At 38.1% G+C, this 14,130-nt stretch overlaps 1 non-coding gene across 1 annotated transcript; it reads left to right on the top strand.

Moving 5' to 3' along the window:
• The first annotated feature begins 244 nt into the window (after positions 1-244).
• Positions 245-372, top strand: LOC118662339. Its single transcript, XR_004969720.1, has one exon. It is a non-coding gene; the product is annotated as a small nucleolar RNA SNORA51 (small nucleolar RNA).
• Positions 373-14,130: the final 13,758 nt, after the last annotated feature.

Below are 14,130 nucleotides of genomic sequence, written 5' to 3'. Positions count from 1 at the left end.
TTTTTAAAATGAAAGATAATTTATATTTTTAAGACCTCCATAAAAAAAATCTCATGATCTAACTTTGCAACTACTCCATTCTTATGAGGAAATCCTTTTATGTTTATTTATCTGACTTTATTCTTAGAGACATGTATCTTGATCATTCTCTTTTCCACCATTTAAGAGCATTAGTGATGTTCAACATTTTCTACATAAATAATTGGATTTCCCACTCGCAACTCTCTTTATAAAACTGCTTTTAGGCCTGGTGCTTACCATAGGCTGTGTTCTTACACTGACTGTACAGAAATAGGATCAGAGTAAGCCCACCCCATATACACCGCAGCTCAGGCCTTTGGCCTGGTCTGTATTGTGAATGGAGAGACATTGAGGAAAAGAAAAAAACAATACTGCTTTCAAAACCATCAGTCACTGCCTTAAACATTGATAAAATTCTTGGTGTTCATTCTAGTATGAAGAGTAGACATCTAAAGCATTTTCTCTACCAAACAAGGCATGTAACTTTAAACAAGATGAAACGGAAGTTTAAGATATCACTACCCTGCTGAACCCCCTCAGTGAGGGTCTTTGTCCTGAGGAGGAGTTCCAGCTCCTGGCAGGGTTTATAGGTGTGGTCTATGGCCTCCTTTCCTTCCCTCCGTCTTCCCATGCTCTTCCACAAAAGTGCACATTCAATGAACTTTATCCATTACAAGCTTTCCTCAGCTCCTCTGCTAGATCATGTTTTTTCTTTCTTCCTAGTCTACATCCTCCTTCATTATGACTTTACTCATAGTTCAGGTGGGTCTGATTCTAGACATTATTTTCTCTAGGTGCTATCTTTGACCCCTAAGTTCTGGGGCATGTATCCCTCCCATGTACCCTCATCACAGCTTCTATTATGTCAGCTATCACACTTTTTATAATTTCTTATTTAATTACGTGTGCCCCTCTTGAAGCCAAACATTCTGCAGGTAGGGATCACATTTTGCCCATCTTCCATATCATCGCCATCACCTAGCAGTACACATCACATACTAGGCGTTCACAAATATTCTGAGTGACAGATCAAATGAATGAATGAGGTCTTATGTTTTCATTTCCACTGCCAGGTAAATAAAAACTTTTCAGAAAGATTATATCCATATTTAAATAAAATTTCTCACACTTTGGAAAATATAGGACAAGGGAAAACCTTAATTTAAAAGAGTTAAGGGGTTCGCTGTCACCTAGCTACAAAGCTAGAAGGGAAATCCCATAATCACTGAAGTAAATTTCACTTCTGTGCCGTTAGTATAGCCTGGGGAAGCATAATTTTTTTTTGTTCTATTGGAAGAAATAAAATATACCTATCTAACAAAATAACTACTGAATTTTAAACTAACTATAAATATTCCAAGTGAGAAATTGCCTTGATACTGACGATATAGTAAAGATTTAATGTAAATGGTTATATGTAGTTCATAGTTAAAGAACAGGCTTTATACTCATTGTTTCATTTTATCACACCTATTCAATAGCCTCATGATAACTTTTTATTGAATATTGATTATAGTTTTGAATACTTAATAAATGAATGAAAAATTACAATAAAGTCGATATTGTTTCAAAAAAAATAACACCAAATGCTTCCTAGAAACCTTTGGTGATCCTTTTCAATATTATGTATTTTAAAACTGAATTTTTTTCTTTATATTCAGTCACTGGGTTCTAACATGTGACTAACGTGATAAACACCTGTAGCCTTACCTAACATGTCAACATTCTCACTAAGTACGAACCTCAAGCAACTCCATCTTGGGCCTGATTTATGGCCTATGTGCTCTTTAACCTCAAGATAAATCTAACAGCCTTCAGATGAAATATTCATGAAGTTTCATAACATTCATTACCATTTTATGATTCTTTTAGTTGGTATAACAACAGGCCTTCCTAGCACTCTATTAAATCAGGAGGCAACTTCGTAAATCACTAGCCAGGTGCATGAAACCATAACTTCTTAATGTCTTCACGGTGCTGCAAAGTGTGCTCAAGCACAGGGGAAATTCCCACTGCCACTGACAGCGGCTTCCTCCAACATGCTCATTTGTCTGGGAAAACTCTTGTCTGATCTCTTTCCAGTTCTGGGTTTTCTGAACTTGACAAGTTGGTGAGAAATCTTTGCAAGCCTCAGATAAAAACATGTGACTGTATGTAAAAAGTGCGAAATCAGCGACAGCACAAAGCCCGCTTTGCAGGTTGCTACTAGCAGATCATGTTCTGGACAGGCAGGACAGAAATCTGAGGCCCAGGCTGCGTGGGAGGAAACAGACAACCTCTCCTAGACTCTCTCTCACTCTCTCCTCTTTAATTTCAGTGTAACTCCTTAGAGTTTGTTTCTAGATCACTGGATAACTTTGGTCTCTTATTATTACCCTGGAAAGTAACAAGACTACAATTTGTAGTGCTATCTGTATATCCTGATATATAATGCCAATTATTATTATGAAAACCTTTAAATAATTTTAAAGAGGTTGCAAGTCATATTTCCTGATCTATAGGAACGATGTCTTTAGGTTTCAAGAATTAAAACTTTCTTCTGTGTTTTATTGTTCAAAACTATCCTAACAAAATATTTAGTGCTTATCATTTAAAGGTGAAACTTAAAATGAAAAGCCAGTGATTCACATTATGCTGTTTAAAGGGATTTCGTCTGTTCTTTGGAATCAAGCGTTGGTCATATTAAAAAAGGAGAATGATAAACACAACTGGGCATACTGTGGATCTTTTAATGGATTTTTTTAGTTTATCACGATTGGGAATGTGATATTTTGGACAAAAGAAATTTTGAATCCAGAAATCTGGGTGAATGGTGGTGGTGGTAGTGGAGAGGGGTTGAGAAATTAAGAAATGCAGTTTGTCAGAGAATTTTTATCATGATGGGAAGTGTGCTGACAAAGAATCAGCAACCCCTTCATTGCCCATTATACCTTTATCATGGGATAGTTCAGTTCAGAAATTAATGGGAAAGCCATTTCAAACCTCTTAATTGCTAACCGTTTCTATATCTGTCCCCCTCAGAGGGTGCTGCACGCAGGCCAGATGGCTGCAAATGGTATTCTGGTTTACAAGCATGGAGATTTTTGTATCGTTGCCAGAGTCATTGTCAGAATGTCCTGTATCAAAACAAAACAAAAAAATAAATCCTCTGTTTCCCAAACTTCTGAAAATTCCACAATAGCAGGAAAATACCCACCTCCCTGTAGGTTCTGGCAGCTGAAATGAAAAATTATCCATCCCTCAGCAACTTGTTGTCTGAACTAACTGAGCAGTGGGGCAGCCAGAGAAGGAGCCGCCTCATTGAGGAGCTCATGAATTTTAAAACAGGCAGCCTTTGGAATTCAGAACCGCTCATCAGGGGCCAAGCCCAATGGACTTGGCACAGAAATCAGCCACTCAAAGGATTGCATGGTGACTGGAGGGGTTTGGAAAATGCTAACTGTATTCACCCTCAGGAAAGGGGGAGGCAGTGCCTGTGCATGCGTGGGGGTCTAGCTAAAATGCACTGGAGCAAAGGCAGTTTTACCTACAAGAATATGGGGAAATATCACAGTAAAGTAGGAGTGAATGATTTGGGCCAACATAAGGTGATACCAAAAGAAGTATTCACAATATTAATGACAAATTCACTATATCTTAGACCCACTCTATCTGAAAAGTGTTTTGAAACAAAGTTATGTGGTTGAAAGTGTATTGTTACAAATAGATGTTGTCAATATATACATTTCATGATGACATTCTTATGAATTATATAATACTAGAAGCCCAGCGCGCGAAATCACACAGCCCCCCCACCTGCGCCGGTCTTTGGTCATTACGGCATTAGGGCCACAGGCCTTTTATAATATAGATAGCAAGCTCAGTTTCCCAAGGTCCTCCATAATCCTAAATTATGTTCTGATTTACCTCCAGAATTGATGTTTTATTTTCTTGTATAAGAATGATCAATTTAAAATGAGAATTTTCCAGAGGGTAAGTGAGAAGAGAGTTTTGCTCAAGCCTTAAGAAAGCTACTTTGAAAGCAAAACATTAAGAAAAGCAAACAGCTTTCTTATGTTATTAGCTGATGTTAAGTACACATAACACAACAAGGACTCATTACAGTTATAACATTGCTTCTGTCTCTTATGTATCATGTCTTACCCCCCGAGCATTGCTCACAGATAGTCTGCTTCACTGCCTGCCTCTTCGGAGTTCTCAATTTTGACATTCAAGAGAGTTGGAGGTTGTTGCCAGTTGGGTTCTCCAGAGCAGAGAGTGAGATGGTGTTTGGGGATACAGGTGTTTATTAGAGATCGATGCCTGTAAATGGAAGCAGTGGAAGCAGGATTGGGCAGAGGGAGAAGTTGGGTTATGATCATGCCTGGCAACACCTTGGCCAATCTAAAGCGGGCCCTGGAGCAAGCGCTGCTCCTTAGAGTGTCCATCACTAGGTGAAGGCTGCCTAGGGAAGGTGTGACCGTGGGGCAGGCCGGCCTTGGAAGCTGAGGCAGTCCTCGGTGGGGCTGGCCGTTGGAGACTGCCTGCCGATCGTACTTGCCACAGCTGGCCAACAAGTATTCCTGAAAAGGGGATCTGAGTGATGCATCTCTGTACCTATCACATGGGCCAGGATTGGGAGAATCAGCCAAGGCTCAAGGAACAAGCAGAGGGCATGAGTGTGCACAATGCAAGGAGATTAGAAAGAAGGGCTAGAAGTCGTAACTAGGAGACCAGAAAGTACAAGCCAGGGACACAGGCCCAGGTCCCAGACCACAGCGTGTTGCCAGGAAAAGCTCTAGATGCAGCAAGGGGTTTGACCAACTGGCACCAAACAACAGGAGAGAATTTTGATTCTGCGCCAAAATGCTAGTTCCCCTATCTTTGCACTGAGGGCAGGCAACTGGTCTAAGGTAGGCCTGGTTTCCTAGATGAAGGCAACTAAAAAGTGCTCTCCAAATTTCCAGTTTACTTGCTAACTCAAAATCAAATAGGACTTTACCGCTTACCTTCATACTATGGATTTTGAGGGCCTTCCATGAATCTTTGGGGGAAAAATGTCCATGATTTTGAATTCAAAAATAAATAGTTTTTGATTATTCAGTGATTGTGAATTACAATTACTTTGTTAACAATATAATGTTTCTTCTAGCCAGGATAGTACCTTTATTATCGTCAAATAAAAAACACACACCAATTCACCATTAATTTATTTGTTCAACAAATATAACTGTCTACCAAGCACATGCCAGGCACTGTTCTAGGTAGTTGAAGTAAATGGGTCAATAAAACAAAGATCCCTGCCTTTGTAGACCTCCATCATATACAACTGATAATAAATAATATGGACAAATGAAAAGTAAGCCAGGATTAAAGGAGTCGGAAGTATAGTAGAAATAGGAGAAAAAAAAGGATTTTGCCCTTTTACAGGGTGGTGGAGGCAGGTGTTTATGAGATGCTGATGTTTGAGCCAAGCCAGTGATGTCCATGGGAAAGTGGTCCCAGCAGAGGGGTCCTCTGGTGCAGATGCCCCGGGACCAGCCTTCCAGGTGTGTTCTAAGGACAGCCAAGAGGCTTGGGGCTGGAGCAGAGTGAGGGGTGAGGAGTGGGAGATGCGGTCAGCACAGTAAGGGAGGTGAATGTGGGAGCAGATGGTGTAAAACTGGGGCTTTAACCCCAGTGGACAGGCAGAGCAGTTGCATTTTTGAGTGGAAGAGGTTTAGCGTCTGATGTGTTTTAAGGTCTCACTCTGGCTGCTCTTGGAGAATAAACTGCAGAGGGTGGGGGAAGCAAGCAAAGGTCAGTTCAGAGGCTGATCCAGTGATCCAGGTAAACAAGATGTTGCCTACCTTTTCTCTGTAGATTGAAGAGAAAAAAAAGAAAAGAAAAGCCCTAGTAACACTGTTGCTAATGCTTTCACTGGACTTAGATCTGACACTCAGAGTCAGCAGAGCAACTGTACTTAAAGAGAAACTGTCTGGTGTTTGGTAACCTTTGCTCTTTCAGGCCAAAAAGGTTACATGAAAGAGCAGAGGGCGTGCCTCTCTCCTTTGTCCTGCGCTGTAGCATTGCGGGATCTGAGAAGACTGTTCTGGTATTGAGGTTTCCATGCTGTCCTTCCCAGAATTCCGGTCCGCCATTCTCAATGCAGCTTGTGTCCTCAGAACTGAATTTTGAAGCTGAAATACCCAGTAGGACATGGACCTTTTTTTTCTTTTTCCTTCTTCTTTATATAAAGACATGCATTCATGAAAATCAAATAGGAGTGACTGCATTAGTGGAGAGGAAGGAAAGGATGTATTCCATTTGGAGCCACCATGGGGTAAAGGGATGCGCTAAGTGTGGGGAAGTTTGATGAGTGAAGAAATAAGTTAAAGGAAGTGAAGCTTCCTGGGAGGGGAGGTAGGACGCATCTCCTGGTGGAGACCAGTTCAGGAAACCAGGCGGTGAAAACGGTGCTGCCCAAACTGTGGTACATGGGCATTTCTGAAACTGGGTTTTGATTCTCTTACTTTCTTTTTTTGTGGAAGTAAAACTTATTAAAATTGGTTTTTGATTAAGCTTCAGTAGACGCTTTATCTTTTGCCACTTGTTTAAAAAACACTGTATTTGATTGTCAAAGGCCCTGTGGGTGGCTCTTTACAATGTTTTATTTTATTTGATGGACAAAGGCATGCTCTGTGTGTGTGTATGTGTGTGTTCCTCCTTAGCATACAGTTATATGAATCTGTCGATCGTATGTTCTTTAAACACAACATTATTTTCACAGCTCCAAATCTCAGTATTTGATGGGTAAAGGAAAAGTTGAAGACCATAAGCATGGGGGTTCATCACTTTTCTCTGCTGTCGGTGCCACCTGACATGTTTGTGGTTCCTCCACCTAATGTGCAGGCTCCCTGCCTCTGTCAAGGACCTTACCGTGGGCATTGTAGGCACTAATACCATAACATCTAGTTGAACTTGGAAGAAAGGGAGGGAATGAGCATGAGCCATTTATCTCCTCCATTCATTTATGAATCCCATTTAAGCTGTCCTACAATGCAAATTCCTCCCAAGGCCACCATTACATAAAATACAGACTTTGTTTTCTTTATTTCTCTTTGAAATTCAAAGCAGTGAATGGATATCTTCAATCATCGCCCCTTGGAGAGCTTCCGGTAAGGCCTGGGGAAACACTGATGGTGCTGAAAATTAAGAGGGGAAGGCCCTCTGCCAGGATGGGGAGTTCTGACAGCTCTGCTAAGTCTGCAGAGGGAAGGACTGAGGGAATCGTTGGGCCCACTTATCTCAACTTCTCCCGTTTTGGTCAGGAATACTTTCAGTTATAGTATTTGATGCAGGACCTTATAAACCAAGCATGTCAAACTTGCGGCTGGCGGGCCACATGCCTCGTTGACGTGCTTGTTGTAAATTAACCACTTTGATCACTTCGTTAAGTGTAATCTGAAGTGACGCAAGCAATATGAAGACAGAAAAAGGCAATGGGAGGCTTGATCCTTTCAAGAAAGTTTTAGTCATGACAGAAGGATACACACACCTTCATGAAGTAAATTTGAATAATGAAACATTATTATATGTCTGAATATGTGCCAAAGATAATATATTCTGCAATAAAATTGGAACTTTCATGAGTGACCTCCAAAAATAAAATAAACTAGAGGCACAGTGCATGAAATTCGTGCACAGGTAGGGTCCCTAGGCCTGGCTGGTGATCAAGGCCAATCGGGGACTTCCGGCTGCTGGCTGGGGCCTTCATTCCCCAGCTTCCAGCTGCTGGCTGCAGCCTTCCTTCATTCTGAGCTTCCTTCATTCTGGTCAGTGCATGTCATAGCAAGTGATTGAACTCCCTGCCTCCCGGTCAAACTTCCGAGGGGACACTTTGCATATTAGCCTCTTATATATATAGATGAGCCATCATATACAGGGAGTAACAGAAAGATGTTGGTCTAATTGTTACTTTAATATAAAATACAAATTGCAACAAATGAATAAACATCTATTTATTCAAGATGTTTTCATGGAAATAGCTGAGATATCAGTAGAAGAGGTTTTGGAAATTGAAATGTAGGGATACAATACTAAACACCATTTTTTGTAACTCATGTAAAGTGCTAAAATTAAAACAATAGGATGGGTTCCAGATAATAATTTTATTTGGACTAAACAGTTTTAGACCTCATAGTATTTGAATATAATGAGCAAATTAGTAAAGATGTTTTAATTATTGGGAGGTTTCATCCAGAAAGCCATTTCTGGCTTTTCTCAAAACCTTTAAAGCTCTAGCTCCTCACCCTGGCCAGTTTGGCTCCGTGGATAGAGCATGGGCCTGCGGACTGACGGGTCCTGGGTTCAATTCCTGCCAAGGGCACATGCCCGGGTGGTGGGCTCGATCCCCAGTGTGGGACATGCAGGAGGCAGCTGATCAATGATTCTCTCTCATCATTGATATGTCTATCTCTCTTTCTCCTTTTCTCTCTGAAATATATATATATATATATATATATATATATATATATATATATATATTTTTTTTTTTTTTAAAAAGATCTAGTTCCTCTCAGTCAGTATTCTCACAGGCAGTGATCTCCCTATGCTGAGTGGCAGATGGTCCTCCAGGTTCCACAGCCCCATTGGTCCACATTGTTCTTTATTTTTCTCCCAGAATGCTTTAGTAGTTCATGTTTATTACCTAGTTCCCTATTGGCATTTGAATTTGTGATTCCCCAATAAAGTCCAACCTCCACCAAATTTGATCTGCCTTTTGCAACGTCCTTCCTACTTGAATGTGTCACATAAATCTTGCTCCTCTAGGCAGCCCATTCCAGTGTTGAACACCCCTTAGTTTACTACTAAAAAGCTCTTTCTCTGCCATTGAGCTGTAATCTGTTTTCTTATAACTCCTATAATTTTTTTTTTCGAATTTTATCCTTTAATTTCTTTTTTTCCTCCTTTACATGATACACTTTCAAATATATACATCTATCAAACAATGCCAAGAAAAGTCCTTATGTTCCATCCTGACCTTGAACATTCTTTGTGTTCTACACTTTTTTAGTTCTGTGGATATTTTCAATTAAATGTTTTATTTTGAATTATTATAGATTCAGATGGAGTTATAAGAAATAACACAGAATGACCCCACATACTCATTATCCAGTTTCCTCCAATGATAATATTTTATAAAACTATAGTAAAATATCAAAACCAAGGTGTCACACCCTTGCAATGGTCACGCCTATTCTGGCCAATTTCCTGTTCCCAGATGTGACTGACAGAGAAGCATCTTCCCGCATGTTACCGAGACCTTACTGGACGTGCGTCCAAATTACCTTTGTCCAGTCCCTTCCCCCATCAATCAGTGGGAAACAGACTTGGAAAGTGTTAAATTATTAAAGCTGTATACATGGCATACCTGTATTATCTAGTCTTTCCTTTATTCTTTTTCTGTTAAATAATAACCAGGTTATTACAACGGTATCATGTTAATATTACCTTCTTTGTAATTGTTGAATAGTATTTCATAGTATGGATATAACAGTATTTTTAAGCATTTACCCATTGAAAGACATCTGGGTTGTTTACAGCTTTTTACTATTATGAATAAAGTTATAAACATTCATATATAGGTTTGTCTTTAAACATAACTCTTCATTTCTCTGGCTACTTGGACACCCCAATTGAATACAATTTCTGGCTACTGTGGCACTAAAATGTTTATTCTTTTAGGAAACCAGCAAACTTTACCAGAGTGACTTACCATTTTATATTACCCCCAGAAATCTATGAGTGATCAGGTTTTCCATATCCTGATTAGTATTTGGCATTTTTAATATTTTTATATTAGTCATTTTGATATGTTGAATACAGTAGTTATACATGTTTAAATCATGTTAATTAAATTTAAATAAAATTTTAAAATTCAGTTTCTTACTTGTACAAAATCTATTGAGCACATTTCAAGTGCTCAGAAGTCACATGTGGATAGGCCACGATTAGAATGATGAAGGGTGGAACTCTCCATTATTGCAGAAAATTATTTTGGACATAGCTGCTATATTATTGTTACTACCTGTTCCTTGCTATCCTCTTGGCCTTTGTTTTTTTGGATCTAGTATTGTCTATTTTACTGTTTTTTTATTTGGTCCTGAAGATCTGTCCCATTCTCACTTCATTCCTGCCTCTAGTTCTTGCCACCAACCTTAGTTTTGAAGAATTGTTGTGAACCGTCACCAAAGAACTGACCTCTGACCTCCCCTTTGGTTTTGATTTTGGATTTGTTACTTAGTACATAATGGCCTCAACCTACTCACCCTGAGCTAGGACACTCAGCTCCTGATTTGGCCTTAACAACTGGTTTGTTTTCTTCTAACTCTCTCAGAGTCAGGCTACTCGAGAATTTTCACCCAAAGCTTTTCTGTTCTGGATACATATACTCTGTCTTTAAGTCAACAGTCCTCATGGAATTGCTCCTACCTCTTAGGATCTGAAAATTTAGGCAGTAATCTTTTATTAACCTGCTATAATTGGGCTTCATATTTAGAGTTATTATTGTGAAACAGTATTTAAAATGTAGTTAATACAAAATGAACAATATTTTTAAAATACTACAAGCGGGGAAATGGAAGTGGGGAGTTTATATTAATTGGTACTTGGAAAAAAGCTGGGACATAAATTCCAGGTAGATGATAAAATTTGTAAAATTTTCATACTGTACATAGCAATGATATACACAATTTGTAAACCACCGAATACTTTGCGCTATTGGCAAATATTGGTAGTGTTTCTATCCACAAAAAAAATGTCTTAATTAAAATAGCAGTAAATTTAGCTTCACAACATTTAAAAATAAAATAACCCAAATTTCTACAATTGATCCCTTTAAAGAAAGAGGATGAAGTCGAGATGACCCTAGTGATTAATTATATATAAAAATGTTAGTTTTTTTCCCCCTTGACATTAACTTGTCATTTCAATGTGCACAGAGAAAAATTGCTAAGGGAGGAATCCTGCAATAAAGAGAACATAGAAGCAAACGAGAACCAATTAAAGTAGGTACATTATTAGGAAATGTAATCAATCCTTAATTATCTAAGGACTTACCAGTTCGTGTATGTATTTATTCATCTGTTAGGGAACTGTGGAAAGAGTAAAATGGAAGTTTAATCACTGATTAAAAGCCATTTTAAAACCTAATTGCTTCACTAAGTATGGTGCTTTTCACAAAGTGGGCACTTAATAAAACTTATGGAATTGTAGGTTGAGGAGAGATTGGCTACCACAAATGAAAATCAGTCAGTGAATTTAAAGTGCCTCCTTTGTGAAAAGCATGCTACTAAGAATTCCACATAAAATAGAAAACAACTTATAGATTCTAAGAAAAAAATAAAAAATAGATGAATTAAGAAACATTTCTATAATGAATGAAAAGCAGAAGTGCTTGTGACAGTTTCAGACGGTTTCGTGAGAGTCTGTATAATATTATATATACATTGTTTGATAGTTGAATATTAAAAATGAACATAGAAGGCATAATTACAGTATATTAGACAATTTTGATTTTTAATTAATAACTCATATTTCATGAGTTCATCTAATAAAACCCAATTTAAAGTAAATTACATTAAACTCTAAGGTTTTTGTTGTTGTTGTTGTTTTGCTTGAACCACAATAGAAATCCTACTGTGATATCATTTAAGTACTTTTGAAAACAGTAACCTGAATTACGTGCTCATGATTTTTCCATGTTATTCAGAGACCTGTACATTTGAAATGTGCACGTTGGAGCTGTTAGGTTTAGTTATGATACTCAAACAACCTCTGTCAAGCTCAAAAACCAAAATCAAAAGCATTGTTAAACATTTGTTTTTCAATTTACAATAATCTAAAAATGAAATTGTTTTATTTGCATTAAATATGGGAGAAAGATTGACCAAGTAAATTGTTTTAGGAATCTCTATTTTTTTGAAATTTGGGCAGGCCCCATTTGTTCTTAAAATATATATATATATATATATATATATATATATATATATATATATGCTAATTTTTATTGTTCCTGTTGTTCTTTTCGTAGGTGGAGGTAGATGTCCACTTTGGTGTTTTGTTTTGTTTTTCCTATCAAGTTTTCCTTCTTAAAAACTGTCTTTCAGTTCGGCCCCTGCTGCAGCTAATGTGCCTTCAGGTGAACACCTGACCCAGAGACTAACAGCCCATGTCTGAGGCGGCTGGGAAGCAAGCTCACCCATGATAGTGAGTACAGTATCCTGCCTTATCTGCAGCTTCCCTTTCTGTGGTCTCAGCTACCTGCTGTCAACTGAAGACTGAAAATAGTGAATAGAAAATTCCAGAAAGAAACAATTCGTAAGTTAAATTGTAGCTGTTCTGAGTCGTGTAAAGAAATGTCATGTGAGGTCTTGCTGCCTGGATCCCACCATAAACAGGACTCATCCCTTCGCCAGCATCAGTGTCTCCACGCTGCACATGGCCTGCCTGTGAGTCCTGTACTGGCCATCTTGGCCTCAGATCCACTGCCTCTGTATCGCACACAGCACGTCTGTTCAGGTCACCCTATTTTACTTCATAATGGCCCCAAAGCGCATGAGTAAGGATGTTGGCAATTCTTATATGCCAAAGAGAAGGCGTGAAATGCTTCATATAAGTGAAAAGGTGGAAGTTCTTGACTTAACAAGGAAATAAAATAATGTATGCTGAGGTTGCTAAGATCTACAGTAAGAACAAATCTACCCATGAAATGGTGAAGAAGGAAAAAGAAATTTGTGCTAGTTTTGATCTATAAAACTGTGCTAGTTTTGACCTTCTGGGGTATCTGAGAAGGGCAGTAGTAACCAACATCATTCACTTCACTCCATCTATCATGTAGACATTTTATCATATCACATCATCACATGAAGAAGGGTGAGTACAGTACAATAAGATGTTTTGACAGCGACCACATTTATCACAGTATATTATTATAATTGTTCTATTTTATCATTAGGTATTGTTGTTAATTTCTTACTGTGCCTAATTCATAAGTCAAACTTTATCATAGGACTATATAGTAAAAGTCATATATAGATAGGTTCGGTACAATTCACAGTTTCAGGCATCCACAGCTGTGCTTGAAATAACAGCCTGAGGTGAGAGCCGACATGATGATGTGGCCACGTTGGGTCGTGTGCAAGCCCAGGAAGCTGGTGAGAGGGGAGTAGAGACTTGGGTGAGCTCTGGGAGACAGTCTGTGAGGCATGCCTCAGTTCCTGCCTCCAGTTCGTTATGAGATCCTTGCAGTCTTTATTTCCTCTCTCAGAATGCCCCTGAAACCTGCATTTTTACCTTTACGTTGGACCCTGTTTTCATTACACTGGATTTAGAAGATTTCTATGTCTTGCAATTGAATATGCCCTTACTAAATCACAGGTTTGTACATTCTTCCTGAATATTTTTCTTGACGTATCCATATCTGTTTCTTTTATTTAACCCACAGCTCTTTATCACATTGGGTGTAGTTATTTTTCATTAATTCATACCTAATTAAGATGACTACAACTACAGCTCTGATTGTTCTCTTACCATTTAGTGTTTATCATTTGGAGTTTTATGCCGCAGTTCGTAACAATTTCTAAATTTTATAATATTCCTTTAAATAATTTGTCTTTATAAATACTATAAAACAATGAGAAGCTTGGAGGCGTTTGCTGATTCTTAAGCTTGTGTCACAAGTTATAATTTTGATATCTCTAATCAGTAGATTTTTTAGTGTTGCTGACATTTTTGTTATATGAGCCAAAATCAATCTATATGCCATCAGTACAATAGTTTGTAAAAACTTCTGTTTAAACTCCTATAGTTAGATAATTATGAACTTTCCCCTCTTCTTTATCAGACTTAGTGTAAGTACAGACAGCTATTTTGTACCTACCTATTTTACCTTCCAGCTTAAAGATATAGAGTTGAGTATGTGATGTTTTATCTTACACAACATAAAATAGTGCTATATTTCCTAAGACTGATCCTAAGTAAGGTGTTCAGACTATAAGATATAAAAATCAAGGTCAAAGTAGCATCATATTTTTTTTTTTTGCTAAAGTATAAGCACAATTATTTTGATCCCTTAAACATTTACAATAA

This window comes from Myotis myotis, unplaced genomic scaffold (genome assembly GCF_014108235.1).
Source record: "Myotis myotis isolate mMyoMyo1 unplaced genomic scaffold, mMyoMyo1.p scaffold_m19_p_8, whole genome shotgun sequence".
Classification (NCBI taxonomy): domain Eukaryota; kingdom Metazoa; phylum Chordata; class Mammalia; order Chiroptera; family Vespertilionidae; genus Myotis; species Myotis myotis.
The sequence above is the reverse complement of the archived record's forward strand: the minus strand, read 5'-3'. Positions and strand labels throughout refer to the sequence as shown.